At 36.7% G+C, this 19,578-nt stretch overlaps 1 pseudogene across 1 annotated transcript in view; it reads left to right on the forward strand.

Annotated features, from left to right (window-relative positions):
* LOC306875660 (voltage-gated inwardly rectifying potassium channel KCNH7-like) overlaps positions 1-19,578 on the forward strand; it is an 89,789-nt pseudogene that overhangs the window by 56,028 nt on the left and 14,183 nt on the right. The window contains exons 7-10 of the transcript in view: positions 5,140-5,539; positions 10,250-10,449; positions 12,476-12,728; positions 19,359-19,564. The product of the transcript in view is annotated as a voltage-gated inwardly rectifying potassium channel KCNH7-like (transcript). The remainder of the gene's footprint in view (positions 1-5,139; positions 5,540-10,249; positions 10,450-12,475; positions 12,729-19,358; positions 19,565-19,578) is intronic.

Below are 19,578 nucleotides of genomic sequence, written 5' to 3' on the forward strand. Positions count from 1 at the left end.
TTGTCTGAAAAGGGCTGCAGATCTCCAACCATCACCCAGTTAACAAACCTCACGCTCTCTGCATCTGTGCTCGGTTTTACTGCAGGCGCTTGCACATCTGTCTCTGGTTGCAGCTGGAGCTGTGAGATACAGCTAAAAATAATCTTGATATTTATGTATCTGTGCACTGAAATGTCTGAAAAGTGCGATTTCTTTACAATCAGAGGAATTCTAATTTTAATTCTCACTTTTTACAACCAAACATTCAGTTTTGTCAAGATTCAAAATGTTTAATGAAGATAAAATGGTAAGATTATATATGATACTGATACCATAAATTATTTGATGTGACCCCGGCCACTTCAGACCAAACACAAAATTTGGGGTCAGTAAGATTTTTTTTTTTTTTTGGAAAGAAGTCTCTTATGCTCACCAGGGCTGAGTTTATTATTTATTATTACAACTTCAACAACTGACCACAATCTTCTGTATGATGCATATATATCAAGTTTCATAAAAGGCTTATATTATATTATATTTCAAAGAAGAAATATATATATATATATATATATATATATATATAGAGAGAGAGAGAGAGAGAGAGAGAGAGAGAGAGAGAGAGAACACAATAAAAGGCAAATGTACACAAATGTAGCCCTGACTGCACCACCGAGGGAGCTTAATGGTCAACTGATGCCTCTGTGGTCAGACAAATGGATTTGATCTGTGGTCAGAACGTGTGTGTGTTACTTAGGGAATGAGCCAGGCCACACAGATGGCAAGTGGCTACAGGATGCATCTCATTTACAGCACTCAGATGAAGGGCTTGACCACAGCTTCAATCAAGCCCTTCAGTCATATTTGACAGGCTTTTATGACACATCTGTAATTATCAGCACTTACCCAGATAGCACACGTACGTCTGCAAGATGTCTGTTAAAGATCTCTTGATCTGGAAAGCATCTGCTGTCTACAAACGTCTGGCATACGTCTTTCAGATGTCAGTTTTACATACATTCTAAATCATAAACATCTTAAAAGACATCTAATAGACGTCTATTTGACATCTAAAAGGAAACGTCCTATAGACGTATTGCAAATGAGCAAACCCCCTAAATAATATGTCTTGCAGATGTAAATGCAGACATCAAATAGACATCTCGGAGATGTACGTGTGCTATCAGGGTATAGTCTCACCTGTTTGATGGACAATTATGATGGCCTGACGTAAAATGTTAGCAAGATGCTAAAAATGCTACAAACATGCATGCAAGCAATCTGTTAGAAATGCTAAATTATGATAGAAACAAGCTTGCAACATTAAAACGTTCACTCATGTTACCAATATGTTAATATTACAAAAATGTTAGCTAAATGTTAAAAATATGTTAAAATGATAACAGCATTATAATGCATGCTAGAAACATGCTAAAAGTGTTAAATCGTGATAGAAATATGCTCGCAATATATTAATACATTATGTTAGCAAAACATTAAAACAGGTAATGTGATAAAATGTGCTGATATGATAGCAACTTAATACATGCTAACAATGTGATGGTTCATGATAAAAACATAGTCGAAACATAACATTCTAACAACATGCTAACTTTTGTTAGCAACATAATACATCATAGAAACATGTTAGAAGCATGGTAACAACATGCTAAATCATGTAAACATCATGTTAAAACATCTTAGCAACAAGATAATAAAAACATGCTAACAATGTGCTACATTGTGATAGAAACATGCTTGAAACATGTTAAATCATAATAACAATGTGCTGCATTTTGTTAGCAACATATTACGTTAAAAACATGCTAAAATATGTTAAATCTTGATAGAAAATGCTAGCAACATATTAAAACACGTTAGCAATCTTTTGATACGTTATGTTAGAAACATGTTAGCAAAACACTAAAACATGTTAGAAACATGTTGACAACATAAAACATGCTATCAGTGTGTTAAAACAGGTTAGCTACTTAATACATGTTAGAAACCTGCTAACAATGTGATCATGATAAGAATATGGTAGCAACATCTTAGCAACATGCTAACAATTTTTGCATTCGTGTTTGCAACTACATGATAGAAACATGTTAGCAATGTACTAAATCATGAATGGTAACAACATGATAAATCATGTTAACATCGTGCTAAAACATCTTAGCAACAAGATAATAGAAACGTGCTAGCAAGCTCCTAAATTGTGATAGAAACATGCTAAATCATGGTAAAAATATGCTAAACATCTAAGCAACATGATGATACTAATTAGAAACATGGTAGCAATGTGTTATGCTAACAACAAACCATAAATGTGCTAAATCATGATAAACATGGTAGCAACATACTAGAAACCAGATAATGCTATCAATGTGTTAAAACATGCTAGAATTTTATTGACTTTCACATTTCAGTAAAACCTTCTCAAGCTTTTAAAACCCATTTTAAACTTGCAGGCAAGGCTTTGTCAACCAACATCAAATTTTGTGTTCAAACTTTACACGTCTACTTAAACACTGGAATTTAAAGTATAGGACAGTCATGTGAGGTCAAGCTTAATGAACCATCAGTATAATTAAGCGTCCACCCTATCGCTATGTCCAGCTATAACTCAAAAGCGGGATTCGCTACTAATGAGATTTTAATGGCCACTCATGACAGATGCAGCAGGGCCCGTGTCCGCACTTCTCAAAAAGCCACGTGCTTTGCTCCACATGCTAGCTTGCTAACACACTGTCAGCGCTAGTATGCACGCTAAGCATTGCTGTCAGACGCATCTATTAAGACATATTCTAAAAATACCCAGCGCGGGTCCTAACCTCGCTTTGTGAGGCCACTGAATAATTGCCAGCTCAACAAATGATCTCCCATCAGGGGACGAGGGAAGATGTTGAAGGAGCCGTTTCGGATGAGATGGTGCCCGCTGTCAGCTTGCAGGGACCTTGTCTTAATTTAGTGAACTGATTTCACCTGCAAATGAGGATTTATCTTTTTCCTCCTCAGTTTGGTAACGTGAGAGCTGGGCGGTGATACAGTATGCTAAAACTCATTAGCCGCTTCTCTCATGTCTGGTGTTTATTTTATCCTCGCGGTGTGAAATTTTGATGAGATGGATCTCTGGTGTTAGCAGGCACAGCAGTGTGTAATGGGCTAAAATTAAACACGATTATCAAATTATTAATTAGTGTGGCAGACATACACAGACATTACAGATCTGAGCTTTGGGTATATTAGGACACAATGTGTTCCGGCTCTTCTGATACACTTAACTGTGGATAATTAAAGCTATAAAAGACCATGGCTGTGTACCAAAACCTAGTGAGCTGACTACATAGGCAGCAGTCTGAAATGGAACCTCATAAGTGACTGAGTTGGAACACTCTTCATAGGTAGCAATTCTCTGTGTTATATGAATTATACAAAGTGTATTTCTTTTTGTTTGCAGCAGAATGATGTCATTTTTTTAAAAAGTACTACATTTATCCTTCCTAGGAAAAACTATACCATATTGCAAAGAGACAAAATCATCATCAAAAAATCCATTTGAAATCTGATTCAGAACTGACCTATTTATTTATTTTGTGTACTATGCATTTTTATTTACATTTCCACTGAAATCTAAATGTAAATGAAAATGCATAGTACACAAAATTATTATTAAAATTGAGTCATATTAACGTTTCTATCAGTATTTTTCTTCATTGTATTAATATTTATCATTGACATTTTTATTTTGTTTGCCATAGAAATACAACATTGAAGGCACTTATACTACTTGAAAAAAAACTAATCTAATCTAATGGAATCTAATTAAAAAATTATTATTTTTTGTGTACAATGTATTTTTATGTATTTATTATTATTTATTATGTATTCGCATTTCTACTGAATCCATAAAAAATAAACAAAATATTTTGCAAAATTATTGATTTTGAATTAATTCAACTGTTTTAATCAATACTTTTCATAATAGTATGAAATATATCATTGACATTTATATTTTGTTTGCAACAAAAAGATGTCATCATCTGGACAACTTAAAGCCTTCTTGGAAATTTTTTTTTTTTACATTTCCATTTATGCTAAATGAAAAAATGACATCATACAAAATATATAATAAAATTGTCAATTTTGAAATAAAATAAAACTGTTTTAATCAATACTGTATTTTTCATAATTTTATGAATATTTAAATGACATTTTTATTTCATTTGCATAGAAACATGTCTTTAAGACAACTTCTGAGGCACTCTATCCTTCTTGAAAAAAAAAAAATCCCAAAATGCATTACAATGAGCCATAAGGAAGTCTATCCAAAACAATCAGTAATTGCATTTTTTTTTTTACTACACTAGCCAGTTTTTTTAATTAGAGGGATTTTTTCTCTTAGTGAATTGCAATGTATTAAGCAGGATAGGGTTACACTTTATTTCGATAGTCCACTTTAGACATTATACTAACTATAAGTAACTTTTTAACTATATGTCAACTACATGTAAACTAATTCTCATTAAGTTGCAACTACATGTCTACTAACTCTCAGAGTAGACTGTTAGGGTAGGTTTAGGGTTAGTAGAATAAGTTGACATATACTTGCAAAGTTTCTCATAGTCAGTATGTTGTATGTTGTGGACCCATCAAAATGTGTTAGAAGATATTAAGCAGACAGTCGACTAATACTCTAATGACTGCTGGTTGGCATGTAGTTGCAAAGTTACTTCCTGTTAGTAGAATGTCTAAAGTGGACTATCGAAATAAAGTGTTACCCAGTGTTAAAAGACAACATCTTTCTCTTGCAAACAAAATAGAAACGTCAGTGATAAATATTTCATACAATACTAATAAAATACTGATAAAAACATAGAAATGACTTTTAAAAGGGACCTTTTTTTTATTGTTGTGTATATTACTATGCATTTTTATGTGCTTATTAGAGTATCAGGTTGTTTTATGCGTATTTGGTTGGGTTGCACATAAATTCTGGCACAGCCTTTGTTTTGGGTCTTAAAATGCAGTTCACTAGGGTTTGGAGTCTATGAGAAAGCAACAGAGAACCAAAATCAGCCTAAATGAGTATTAGCCAGTCTTTCTTAGTAAAATCCAATCTGTTTTCAATGTAACTAATTCGCACCTTCTCTCTTTCCCAAGACGACCACTCTGATTGGCCTGTTGAAGACGGCGCGGCTTCTCCGATTGGTTCGTGTTGCCAGGAAGCTGGACCGTTACTCTGAATACGGCGCAGCAGTTCTCATGCTCCTCATGTGTATATTTGCTCTGATCGCCCATTGGCTGGCCTGCATCTGGTATGCCATTGGAAACGTGGAGAAACCGTACCTGGAGCATAAGATTGGCTGGCTCGACAATCTCGAGGTGTCCCTCGGGAAGAGATGCAACTCTAGTGAGCACTGCTCTGGGCCGACCATCAAGGACAAATACGTGACCGCGCTGTACTTCACGTTCAGCTCACTGACCAGCGTGGGCTTTGGAAACGTGTCTCCAAACACCAACTCTGAGAAGATCTTCTCCATCTGCGTCATGCTCATCGGATGTAAGTCTGAAAAACATCTACTGTATGTACGCAAATAGCTTAAAGGGATCGATCCTTCCAAAACTGACAGTTCTGTCATCATTTACTCACCCTCTTGACGTCTCAAACCAATATGTTGTTATTTTTCATGAGAAACACAAAAGGAGAATGTTTACATGGAAAAAACAACAACAATATTATGGTGAGTAACAATGACAAAAGTGTAATGTTTGAGTGAAAATGGCAATATACACTATATTGCCAAAAGTATTGGGTCACCCCCTTCTAATGAACATGTTTGACTACTTTAGTCATTTCTATGAGTACAAATCTTAATGTAAAGCATATAATGGTATTCTAGGGAATTGTGTGCTTCTAATTTTATAGCAACATTTGGACAGGACCCTTTTCTGTTCTAACATGACAGTGCCTCTGTGTATAAGGCACGGTTCAAAAAGACATGATTGATTCAGTCAGTGTGGAAGAACTTGACTGGTCTGCAGAAAGCCAAGTCCTGATTCCAGCTGAACACCTCTGGTGTGACTTTATATGCAGACCTTGAGCCAAAAACTCATCACCAAACACCAATGACTTGTATAGACACTATAAGGACAAAAGTGTTGGGACACCCCCTTCTTTAGAACAGAAAAATGCACTAACAAAACTGTGGCAACAAAGATGGAAACATAATTCATGTATTTAAAAATTGTATTTCCATCTCTGTTGCAACAGTTTTGGATGTGTCTAAAATGACATTACCCTTATGTACAAGTCATTGGTGTTTGGTGATGAGTTTTTGGCTAGAGATCCCAACTGTGCAAGTATGAGCCAGTCGTCGAGGTAGATGAGGATGCACACACCCTGTTCTCTCAGGGGAACAAGGGCCTCTGCGACTTTGGTGAAGATGCGAGGCAAAAGGGACAGTCCGAAAGGCAGGACCTTGTACTGATATGCCCGACCCTTGAACGCGAATCGCAGGAATGGCCTGTGTCGCGGAAGAATCGAGACATGAAAGTACGTGTCCTTCAGGTCGATTGCTGCAAACCAATCTAGGGGACTGACCCACCGAAAATGCGTTTCTGCGTCAACATCTTGAACGGCATCTTGTGAAGTGCACGGTTCAAAACTCGCAGATCCAAGATCGGCCGTAACCCACCGCTTTTCTTGGGCACAATGAAGTAAGGGCTGTAAAACACCAACCTCATATCGGCTGAAGGGACCGGCTCCATCGCGTTCCTTGCCAGCAGGACTGCAATTTCCGCACGTAAGACACGTAATCGACGGCCTTGACTGAAATGAACCGGATGCCCCTGAACGTGGGGGGACGCCGGGCGAGCTGAATCGCGTAGCCGAGTCTGATGGTCCGCAGGAGCCACAGAGACGGACTGGGGAGCGCTAACCAGGCTCCGAGAGACCGTGCCAGCAGGACCAACGGGGCCACCGATGTACCCACGGTGGGGCAGCAAGGTGGAACACAGGGACCTGGCCTGGGGCCTGTGACGGCCTGGCCTGTGACAGCAGGGGGAGGGGTCTGGGTGTGCAGTGTAACACTCACCTGATTCCTCCTCATGTGGGAGGAAACACAGGAACCCGGCTTGAGGCTTGTGACAGCCCAGCGTGTGACGAATTGAAGCAGGGACTCGAGTGCTACCGCCCTTACCTGGTTCCATGAATGGGCAGGAGGGGTGCTCTTGGGCAACCCACTGCTGCCCGCTGGCGAGAGAGGAGGAGGGAAGCAAATCCGTGATGCACAGTTTGCAACTCTACTCCTCTTGAGACCCAGAGACTGAGGAAGCCGCTCTTTTATCGAAGTTTTGGGAACAAAAACAGAATGAAACAAAAGATTCTCCATGTCCATGTGAGACACAGCCAGAGATGGCGCTCCTGGACCACTAGCGTGGACATCGCACAACCCAGAGACTGTGCGGTCACCATCGTCGCTTGAAGCGCAAGGTCCGTCGCAGCACGCAGCTCATGTAGAACCGCCAGGTCGTGACCACCCTCATGCAGGTCTTTCAGGGCTTTGGTCTGGTGGAACTGCAGTAACGCCATGGCATGGAGGGCAGAAGCTGCCTCCCCACAGGCTCTATAAGCACTGCCAGTTAGACCTGATGAATACTTACAGGCCCGTGAGGGGAGACACGGGTCACCCCGCAGGGTGGTAGCGGCTGTTGGACACATTTGCATGGCCACAGACCGCTCCACCGAGATGCCCGCGTACCCCAAAGCAGCCCCACCTTCGAGGGTGGTGAGGGTGGAGGAGCCACAAGATTTGTTTCGGGCAGTGAAAGGTGCCTTCCACGATCTTGTAAGCTCCTCATGCACTTCCGGAAAGAGTGGCACCAGAGGGGGGTGCGACCCCCACCGAGAAACCATTCATCCAGCCTCGAAGGATTGGGACGCGGTGGACGATTCCACACGATCCCAACATTCTCGGCGGCCCGGGAAAGCATGGCCGTCATCTCTGGGTCTGGCTCGGACAATGCTATCACACCCGAAGGGGCCAACGCAGCAGAGTCGCCATCCCCGGAGAGAGAGGGCTTACCCTCTGATGCAGCGATCGACATCTGGTCATCAGAGGGGGCACCGAAGGGAACGCGTGGTGCACCCCGTCCAGCAGAGGGCCCAGCACGCTCCTTCGGCAGCTGCAGTGTGCTTGAGGGGTGAGGAGCTCCACTTGGGGAAGCCCTCACAGTGATCCTCATATCACCTCTGATTCCACCAGATGCAGCGCCACCCCAGGTGCTGGGACGAACACTGGATCGCGGCAGAGGCAGAGGGACTCCGCCATGTTTGACATAACAGAGTCTATTACGCAACTCCGAGTTGGTCATGTCCCCACAAGAAGAACATGAACCATCCACGAAAGCTTCCTCAGCGTGCTGAATGCCAGACACGTGAGGCAGCGATCGTGACCGTCTTGAGGCGCCAGGAAACAACTACACCCAGAAACGCACGGGTGATAAGACATATTTAAAAAGATGCGATCACCCGTGTTGCTCTTTTAGAGAAATTGCTCTTTTAGTGCTGAAGCACGCAGGGGAGCTGGCCACCTCACACTCCTGGTGTGGATGTCTGCAGGAAGATGATCTTTTTTTCCTTCTCTCCCGTGCAACCGCGACCACCGCTGCAACGCCGTAACGCCCGCACTCGTCTTTAAGCAATCACTCGAGGAACAGGAGAGCAGTAGTGATACACCACCGCTCGGCTCCGAAGCGAAAGGATGAATTAATGCAGTGCACCTGCTGCCGCTTTTACTCACGCTGTGATCAACGGCAGATGGATGCAATGTTCGCATGCCAATGTCCATTGGCTCATTTAGTTACACTCGAAGTGGATTGGTCTCTCTGGCGAGATCCCAATTTCGTCGGTCATCCGACTGAATGGGAACCGTTATTTTAAATTATAATAATATTTCACATGTCTGTTTTTACTGTATTTTTTATAAAATAAATACAGCTTTGGTGACTTCTTATAGAAAACATAACCATCCCCAAACTTTTGAATGGTGGTATACTGTAGCACAACTTCACAAGGTAAAAGAAAACATGTTAAATAAGTATCCTAATGAATTTGAGAGTAAAATTCAGTTGAAGTGCATGTCCTGAGATAACTGCAGTGAATCTGAAATGACCCAGGCTTCTGTAAACTATTCAACCTGATATAATTAATCTCCGTTTCAATCTAGCAGAAGAATTCAAATACTTGGAAACAATGCTGAATATCAATACAGTATGTTTATTGTCTTTTCCATTTAAAGACCCCATTACGTCATCTTTAATCCATGTCTGTTGGTCTTTAGTCCAGCTGGTGTTCTGTTAAATGCTGACAAAAAATATATATTTACTGTAAAACTAATGAAATATTAATCAATATTAATAATATATTAATATCATCTGCCTTTAAAACATGATTGGCTATTTGCAATTACTAGTCAGAGTTACGACATAACTAAATCCTATTGGCTGACAGGTAAGTAAATAAATAAAATAAACATCCATTTTTAATCTAATTCAAAATCAACAATTTTATAAAAAAAAATAAAAAATGATTTACATTTCTGCTATTCATGCATGAAACGCTTAATGCACAACACTATTTAATTAGTTTTGAATAAGTAAATAGATAAATATAAATTTGGAATCTAATTCAAAATAGAATAATTTATTATTGTATGCACTATTAATTTTTATTTACATTTCTGCCATTTATGGATCAATTTAAATGAAAAAGCATAATACACTAAATATTTAATAAGATAAATTTTGAATTAGAAAAAGAAAGTCCATTTCAAATCTAATTCAAAACGGAGTATTTTAACACATATTTTTGCGCACTATTGCATAAATATAAATAAAATATAATACACAATACACAAAAATCCTTAAGTCAATATTGAATTAGATTTTGACTCGAAATGTACTTTTGTATTATTTATTATATATACAAAATGTACTTTTGTATTATTATTAAATTATTTCTAAGGTCTTTATCAATGTGACATACAAATGCCAGTTAGGTCCAAGGACAGCAATCTATCCCATCATCCCTCAGCAGACAGCACAGTTAAAGCACAGCTATCAAATCAGAAATAGCTGTTTAAAGACACATCAAGCATAATATTAATAAAAATATGACGGAAACACTGCTGATTTGATCTAAATTGGCCTCCGCAGACAAAATGTACCTGCATTAGCTTTCATCTTTGTGCCACTGTCCTGTCCTCTCCAGCTTTGATGTACGCCAGCATTTTTGGGAACGTTTCTGCCATCATCCAGCGGCTGTATTCGGGAACGGCGCGGTACCACATGCAGATGCTCCGTGTGAAAGAGTTCATCCGATTCCACCAGATCCCAAACCCGCTCAGACAGAGGCTGGAGGAGTATTTCCAGCACTCGTGGACCTACACCAACGGCATCGACATGAACATGGTGCGTTCTTAATTTTCATTGCACATCATTCCAAATCTTTATGTGATGTGAATTGATCCTTCAGTAAGATAGGACTGGTCACAGTGATGTTTAAAGGCAGGGCATAACATATGGTCAATTTAAGACATCATAAAACAAAAATGTTCATGGCAAGAACCAGCTTTAGAAATATTAAATAACTAACTAATAAATAAATAAATGAATAAAATCTCAAGGGGTCGGCTGACATAAAAGTTTGGGAATCCCAGTGCTAAGTCACGTTTATTGGAATAATTCAGCCCAAAATTATTATTTCTTTCATTATTTACTTCCTTTAATGTTGTTGTAAACCCACATGCTGTTATTTTGTCTGAAATAAAATATAAAAAAAAAAAATTAAACTTTAACTTTAAATAATTTCATCTTGTTGCAAATGCAGCATTTCAAATTTTTATTTAGTGTACTAAAATAACTAAAACAAAATCTAAAATGAAAATAATAATAATAATAATAATATATATATATATATATATATATATATATATATACACACACATACACACACAAACAAAAAACAACAAAATTACTGAAAAAAAACTAATTAAAAATATAACAAATATAACGGTATCTTAATGATGCTAATATAACACTGCATACAATGAATGCACTGTATTTCATACCTTCTGAAGCAATATGATAATCTTGCATTAGGAAAATTAGCCAAATTAAAGTTTTTATCCACATTTTTGACTGAACTATTCCTCTCAGTGATCTCTGAAATGCTGTTTGCACATGGCATCACATCAGTGTAAATGTGTGAGTGTTTGTACTGAAAGCAACACCTTTCTCTCTCCATGTCTGCCTCATATGAAATGGAATGACCTCGTCGCCCTGGGAAGAGCAGGAGGTATTTATATACAGTCAGGACTCATCTTCATTCATGTCTCTAGAGACTCTCTCATACACACCAGCCTTCACTCTGCTCATCTCAGTTACACAGTGCATCTTTAACACTCATCTTCAAGGTCTCTTAGAAGGAAATGCTTGTTTCCAAAAAATCCATCTCTTTTAATTGATGATTGCACCGCTAATATGAGCACAGTAATTGGCACTTGGAACATTAGTATGTGTAGTTTAAAGTCTCTTTCTTGCCACTTTAGCCGGATGAATACATTGGCAGAAACATCATAATGCAAAATAATTTCATTAGCAGTGGAAAAACACTCTCAACACCAAGGCTCTGTTCCAGAACCGAGTGAATTGTCACTTTTAAAGCATCATAAAAGCGCTTCTGACACAAAGGCTGTTCAAAAAGGAAGACGCCTCTTCTTTTGGCCAAATTTGAAGCCAGCATGGTTTCCAAGCCCATAAAGCATTGCAAAAAGCCTAGTGAAAAAGACCATCCAAGAAAATGCATTCATAAACAAACATATTGCTCAAAGTACACTTTGATTCAGCAAAGCTGCATTAAATTGATCAAAAGTGACAGTAATGTCTAAGACTTCTGCTTCTAATAAATGCTGTTCTTTTGAACTTTCTATTCCTGAAAAAAATCTAATGTATCACAGTTTCCACAAAAATATGAAGCAGCACATCTGTTTTCAACATTGATAATAATCAGAAAAGTTTCTTGAGCCGCAAATCAGTATTTTATAATGATTTCGAATCCGTGTACCATTAAACCCCTAATATTTCACTATTTTTACTGTATTTTTGATCAAATAAATGCACCCTGCTGAGCAGAAGAGTAATGTAAGTTAAAAATTGTACTTAATATTTGTGTGAGTGAAATATTATTAGTATTGTTATTAGAGTACTTAATCGTTAGCACCAGACAACAGTATACTGAGATGAGTTTCAATAAGGATGCTAACACTATAAACAGCAAGGCAGCTCTCTCTTGTTTTGGAACGGAGCCCATAACATTACAGAAAGAGTGTAATTGTAGATAATGTCTGCACTAATGTACTTGCTTTAATCTTCAGTGCTGGAACTGATAGAGTGTTTTTCAACTCGAGCATCACTTCATTCTCACATCTCTCTGCAGGTCTTAAAAGGCTTTCCTGAGTGTTTACAGGCAGATATTTGTCTCCATCTGAACGACAGTCTCCTTCAGGGATGTAAGGCTTTCAGAGGTGCGTCTCAAGGGTGTCTGCGCGCTCTCGCCATACGCTTCAAAACTACCCATGCTCCTCCTGGAGATACGCTGGTGCACTGCGGGGACGTCCTCACCGCGCTCTACTTCCTGTCTCGAGGATCCATCGAGATCCTCAAGGATGACATAGTAGTGGCTATTCTGGGTAAGAGAGCATGAGCTTGTTCTAAAGGAAGCACTAAAAGAAAATGACATGTGAAAAGCAATGCAAGACTGAGTTTAATTATATATCTGACTCTGGACCACAAAACCAGTCTTAAGTGTCATTTTTCAAAATTGAAAGCTGAATAAATAAGCTTTCCATTGATGTATGATTTGTTTGGATAGGGCAATATTTGGCCGAGATACAGCTATTTGAAAATCTGGAATCTGAGGGTGCCAAAAAAATCTAAATATTGAGAAAATCACCTTTAAAGTTCTTAGCAATGCATATTACTAATCAAAAATTAAGTTTTTATATATTTACAGTAGGAAATTTACAAAATATCTTCATGGAACATGATCTTTACTTAATATCCTAATGATTTTTGGCATAAAAGAAAAATCGATAATTTTGAGCCATACAATGTATTTTTGGCTATTGCTACAAATATACCCCAGCGACTTAAGACTGCTTTTGTGCTCCAGGGTTACATATTATATATATTATATAGTATATAAATAATTGGACACAAAATATTTATTGTTGAAAATATCATAAAATATTGCTTGTTTGATACATGCAAAGTGGCTTTGAAACAAGCAAAATTAACAAATTAAATTAAATTACTACATTAAAATAAATGTAATATATAACATTATTACATAATAGATGGATGGATGGATAGATAGATAGGTAGATAGATCATTTAATAGTATAATACGTTTTTAAATAATAAAATAAATGTTCATTTAACATGTAAAATACTTTTTATTTCAGCTAGTTGCCAAGTCAACATTTCTCATTTTGATTTATAGTTGAATTTGATATTCTAAAATAACTAAAATAAAATAGAATAAAACTACAACTAGCCATATATAATAAATATACAAAAAAATGACAAAAACACAACAAAATTGCTAAATTTTAAAAGAAAATGGAATATATAAAAATTAACAAAAACTCAATTTTAGACAGTAACAGTATAAATGATACTAAAATAAACTTGATTTATACATAAATTATGCACACATATACATTTAAAAAAATCTTACCGACCCCAAACTTTTGAACAGTAATGCATATGAAATATAAGTCCCTTATGTTTATTGTTATTCATGCTAAAAATGTTTTTGCTGCTTCAAGATCCTTTGATAACCACAAAGTTCAAAAGAACAGCATTTATTTGAAGCAGAAAACTTTTGTAACATTATAATTGTCTTTACTGAAACTTTGATAAATTTCATGAATCCTTGCTAAACTGTTTGTGTGTATATACATACACACACACACACACACACACATTCAGTTGCCCTTAGAAGAAGATTCAGAGAGTAGATCTCTTATAACATTAACTGAATATCCCTGCCTTACATATTTAATTAAGGAATCACTTTTTCACTTATAAATGACTATTTTAATCAAAGGTGGACTATTTTTAAAACCTTGTATAATATATTTCGTTATCCTTTTCTTGTTATGGATGTTTGCTGAGTGTTTTAGAGGGAGGCAGTAGTGCAGTAGTTGTTTGCTGAAAGCGGTCTGCAGACATTAGCGGGTCACAGCGGCGTCCTGTGGAGGACTTTTTGTCTCATCGTGTTGTTTGGCGATGCAGGAGCAGGCACATGCTGTATCTCCCAGTGGGCAGATTTGCCATTGTCCTTACATGCTTAAACACACACTCCTGAAACCTATACATTATTGTTCTCTCAGTTAAATGTCAAACAGATGAGCTTATTCTACAAACAAGCCTGGGTGTCTGCATTGTGTCTCGAACCCGTGTCTGATAAGAAGAGGTTTCTGACATTTCTATTAAGTGGCTCCCACTGGATGCGTTTGGCATCTTCAAAGGCATCACTGCATCGCCTCAAAGCTGGACTGGGCTTTTTATAGCATATAAAACACTAAAGAACAAAAGAAAAAGCTATAGATCCTGTCTGAATACTAGATTACCAGCAGTGGTCGACCATATGGGTTTTTCAATGCCAGATGCTAATCCTGATAATTAGATTATGGCTGATATGCAATATAGGGTACAGTTTAATTAAAACAAATGAGATGCACACATATACACTGCCACTCAAAGCTTTGGGGTCAGTACATTTTTTTAAAGAAATCAATACTTTTATTTTACTCAGCAAGGATGCATTCAATTGATCAAAAGTGACAGTAAAGACATTTATAATGTTACAAAAAAATTATGTTTCAAATAAATGCTGTTCTTTTGAATTTTCTATTTATTAAAATCTCCTGAAGAAATGAGATACTTTTTTGTCATTGTGATACTATAATATTTCTTATTAATAAATTTGAATTAAATGTTACATTTAAATTTTAGTCATCGTTTTTAGGAATTTTGTTTTTGTCTGTAAGGTTTTTATTAATTTTTGTAAATGTTTTATAAATTTTTATTTCAGTTTCAGTTATAATTTTTCATTTCTATTTACTTTTTAGTTTTAGTAGGTTTGTAGCATTTTTAGCCGATTTTTTTTAATTGGTCTATATAGTTTTATAAATTTTTATTTGAGTTTTAGCTTGAGTTATACTTTTATAACTCAAGATAAATGTTGCCTCGGAAACTAGCTTTAATAAAATAAGTCTTCTATTTCTTCTATTTTATTTCAAGTAACAAAAATGTTTTATTTAATTTTTTTATTTACTATAATAATATAAACATTTTAAAAAAATCTGACCCCAAACCTTTAAACAGTAGTGTATATAGACTTAATATAAAGGATTTTATACATTATACTTACAGTAAAATTTACTAAAATATCTGAAACCAAAATTTGTGCATTAACACATTAATCAGTTTATCACTATACAGAGTCTACTGTATATATAAAAATGTAAAAAAATTTGGCATTCAAATAAAATTATATGTCAAAATAGAGATGTTAAAATCACAGCTAATGAAAATGGAGGGTGTCAAGTCAAAGTATTGCATTGTGGGATACAATCTGAGTAGTAGCAGCAACAAAATACCTTTTCAGGTCAGCAATTCAGGTCACTCTGTGCCCATCTTGGTAATGACCTCTGCAGTTTTTCAGTCATATTTCCATCTACTTAAATGGGGAAAGATGAAAATCAATCAAATTTCGCAGTAATATCATAAACTGTTCTTCTAAATCTCTCTAATTTTCCATCTGCTCTAGATAATCTGCATACTGCACAAATAGTAAGAGTACAGAGGTAGTATGTTATTCCGAACACAATCTTGCAGTCATTAGTTTGTGTACTAACAGTGAACCCCTGGTGCTGTGTAAAACAGGAGCTGTACAAGCTTAACATGTGCTGTTAATGGCAACAATAATTAGCCAGCACTTTTCCTCCTGATGTCAGAGAGGGCAGTGTGTGTCTGAGCTCCAACGCCGTTTAAAAGCACTGTTTTCTCATCTGATGAATATTCACCGGCTGATCCGGTGACATAATAGGGGTCAAAACAAAGAACGGCGCAGACGGCCGCGGAGAGAAAGTTCTCAACCCTCACAAAGCGACTATTTATGCTGAAATGCTGTCGAGCTGGTGTTGAACCCTGAACGTTTGTTTAATTATGTTCTTGGGATCCATTAAAAAGAGAAAGTGCTTCTCATCACCTCTCCTCTCCCCACAGTGCTTTGTGTCTGCTTCTTCACAGTGAGATATAGAGAGGTGTCAGATCCCTCATGAACTGCTGTGTCAGGCGTTTTAGCCGACTGAGTTGAATGTCACCTGCAGCTCGGTCACGTCTCGCTTATTTCAAGCAGAATCGCTCCGAGGGCCTGACATTTAGCCAGTAAGCGGCCCAGCTGAGAGCCCGCTGATTTGAGATAAACTATAACTTGAGCGAACTTTCATGCAATATTATGGTGAAGCTTTTGCCATTTTATATTAAATAATGATTAGAAAAAAAATCAAATTAAACTACTTTTGAGTTTACTGAAAGAAACAGCAGTCCTTGAAAAACAGAGTAAAGGTTAAGGTACACTACCATTTTTACTTTTTTCTTTTATTCAGTAAGGAGACATTAAATTGATCAAAATAAGCATTTATAGTCTGATTAAAACAGGCATTTATAAGTGAAAAAGTGATTCTTTAATTTAATTCTAGAGCAGGTAAATTCTGTGTATATTATTTGTACTGTTATAATTCTTATTAAATATATATAATTTTTTGGGGGGGGGGGGTCAATAATATTTTTAGCAAAGAAATTAATACTTTTATTCAGTAAACATGCATTAAAATATTTAGAACTGACAGTTAAAAAAATGTATAATGTTACAATGTTACTGTTCTTTTGAACTTTCAATTCATCAAAGGATTCTGAACAAAAATGTATCACAGTTTCCACAAAAATATTGGGCAGCACAACTATTTTCAACGTTAATAATAATCAGAAATGCTCCTTGAGCAGCAAATCAGCATATTAGAATGATTTCTGAAGGATTGTATGACACTGAAGACTGGAGCTGAAAATTCAGCTTTGATAACAGAAATGAATTACATTTTAAAATATATTCAAATGGAAAACACTTATTTTATTATTTATTACTTATTTTGAATTTCAAAAATATTTCACAATATTTACTATATTTTTTATCAAATAAATGCAGCCTTGGTGAGCAGAAGAGACTCTAGTATCATTTTAAAAAATATGACATACCCCAGACTTTTGTGTACGGTTAGGTTCTTCATTGTTTAATGCATTTCTTTGGTTCTGCAGTAATGATATGCTGCATCACAGCTGTCATGTCACTCAACACATGTCTTGTTTTCAGATGCACACAAGAATCAATAAAAGGCATAAACTATTAAATATATGCAAGGAAGACGAGACTAACCACTATTCAGTATGCAAATAGAGTAAAGAAAAAAGACCAGTTAGAATTCAGTTCGCAAATATAACAGTGACGCCCTCTTTGGAAATTTTACAGTCAGGCTTTATTCTTTTCAGTTTCCTGACAATAACATTTACAGAAGAACTATAAGGGCTAACATGATCCATTGTTCCACTTAAAACATTTTAGATCACAAGAACATGTAAAATCCTGTATTCTCATGGTTTCTGCATGCTTTATGAAGGTAAATTAAAGACTTTTTAAGGTCAGTTAAGGAATAAAAAGTTTCAAAGCTTGAAAATACAACTTCCAACCAGTGATATTTTAGTTTCACTGAGATATTGTTAGTTTTATTAATATTTTGAATTAGTTTTTATTTTTTGTTTTAATTAAATGGTAAAGTTTTAGTAGTTTTGTGTTTTTTGTTTATATACTTATACTTATTATAGTTTACAGTTAATACATTCATGTTGAATTTTGTAGTTTTTCTGTTTTATTTCAGTTTAAGTCTTTTTTCTAGTACTGAAATGGTTTTTGTATGGTTTCAGTTTTCAGTCTTTCGGAAAACATGACTTAAAATCTTCATTTTGCATCTCAAGTAAATAAGGAAGTTTAGATATTTTTTGATGTTGTGGGCCTATATTTCTGCTGGAGGTCCTGGACATCTGGTTTAGACACATGGCATCACTGATTCTATCAAATACCAACAGATCAAAAATCAATAAGTGACTGACTCTGTTAGAAATCTTATAATGGGCCATGTTTGGATCTTCCAACCGGACAATAATCCAAACACAAACCTCAAAAACAACACAAAAATGGGTCACTGAGCACAAAACCAAGCTTCTGCTGGCCATTCCAGTCCTCTGACCTGAACCCTGTAGAAAATGAGTGAGGTGAACTGAAGAGAAGAAGAACCAACATGGAGCTGTGAATCTGAAGGATCTGGAGAGATTCTGGATGAAGGAATGGTCTCTGATCTCTTGTCAGGTGTTCTCTAACCTCATCAGGTATTATAGGAGAAGATTTAGAGCTGTTAAACTGACAAATGGAGGTTTAAAAAAATACTGAATAAACGGGTGCCGTTAATTGTGGCCAATGTGTATCAGAGAAAAACATTTATTTCATAATGATATTTCCCCCCATTTTAAATTCTTATTATCCAATAAAAAAAAATTAGATTTTTTTTTTAAATAAAAGATCAAAAGGATTAACAATGCAGATTAATTTTCACAGCCTTCTTTGATCATATTTACCAAGGGTGCCAATATTTTTGGCCATGACTGTATTTGTATTGGAAAACAAGACAAAAATACAAAGGATGATATTCTTTTTTTGTACTGCATGCAACATTTAATGCCATTATTTTATAAATGTCAGATTTTTGGCTCTGATTTAATACCTTTTTAAGGCCTTGATTTGTGAAAGTGCACATTAAGACATTTTAAGACCTTATGAAGTCCAGCAGAAACCCTGACGATGAAGCCTTTAAAGAAAAGCAAGAGAACAAATAGTTGTTATTCAATGAGAGCATATACTGTACCTGACATCATCTGATTCATAATCTGCGGAGAGTGCACGAGCGCTGATAATCCACATGCACAGTCTGACCTAAACTGACACTGCTTGCACAGACACGCTTTTACAGACACAATCAACATCTGAAATCCCGTGCAGACGTGTGCAGACGCATGCTAGCACATACACAGATCTCTGTCACAGCAGTTGTGCAAACAATCCAACATTTGTCTCAAAATATCATGCATCTGTATTGTAGACTTATGATATGGCAAACCTGAATGTATCCTTGGTTCTCCAGGTAAGAATGACATATTCGGCGAGATGATCCACATGTATGCGAAGCCTGGTAAGTCGAATGCAGACGTGCGAGCGCTCAGCTACTGCGACCTGCACACCATCCAGAGAGAGGAGCTCCTGGAGGTTTTGGACATGTATCCAGAGTTCGCTGACTACTTCCTCACCAATCTGGAGCTGACCTTTAACCTGCGGGATGACAATTCAAAGGTACTTCCCATCAA

This window comes from Barbus barbus (genome assembly GCF_936440315.1).
Source record: "Barbus barbus genome assembly, chromosome: 10".
NCBI classification, from domain to species: Eukaryota; Metazoa; Chordata; class Actinopteri; order Cypriniformes; family Cyprinidae; genus Barbus; species Barbus barbus.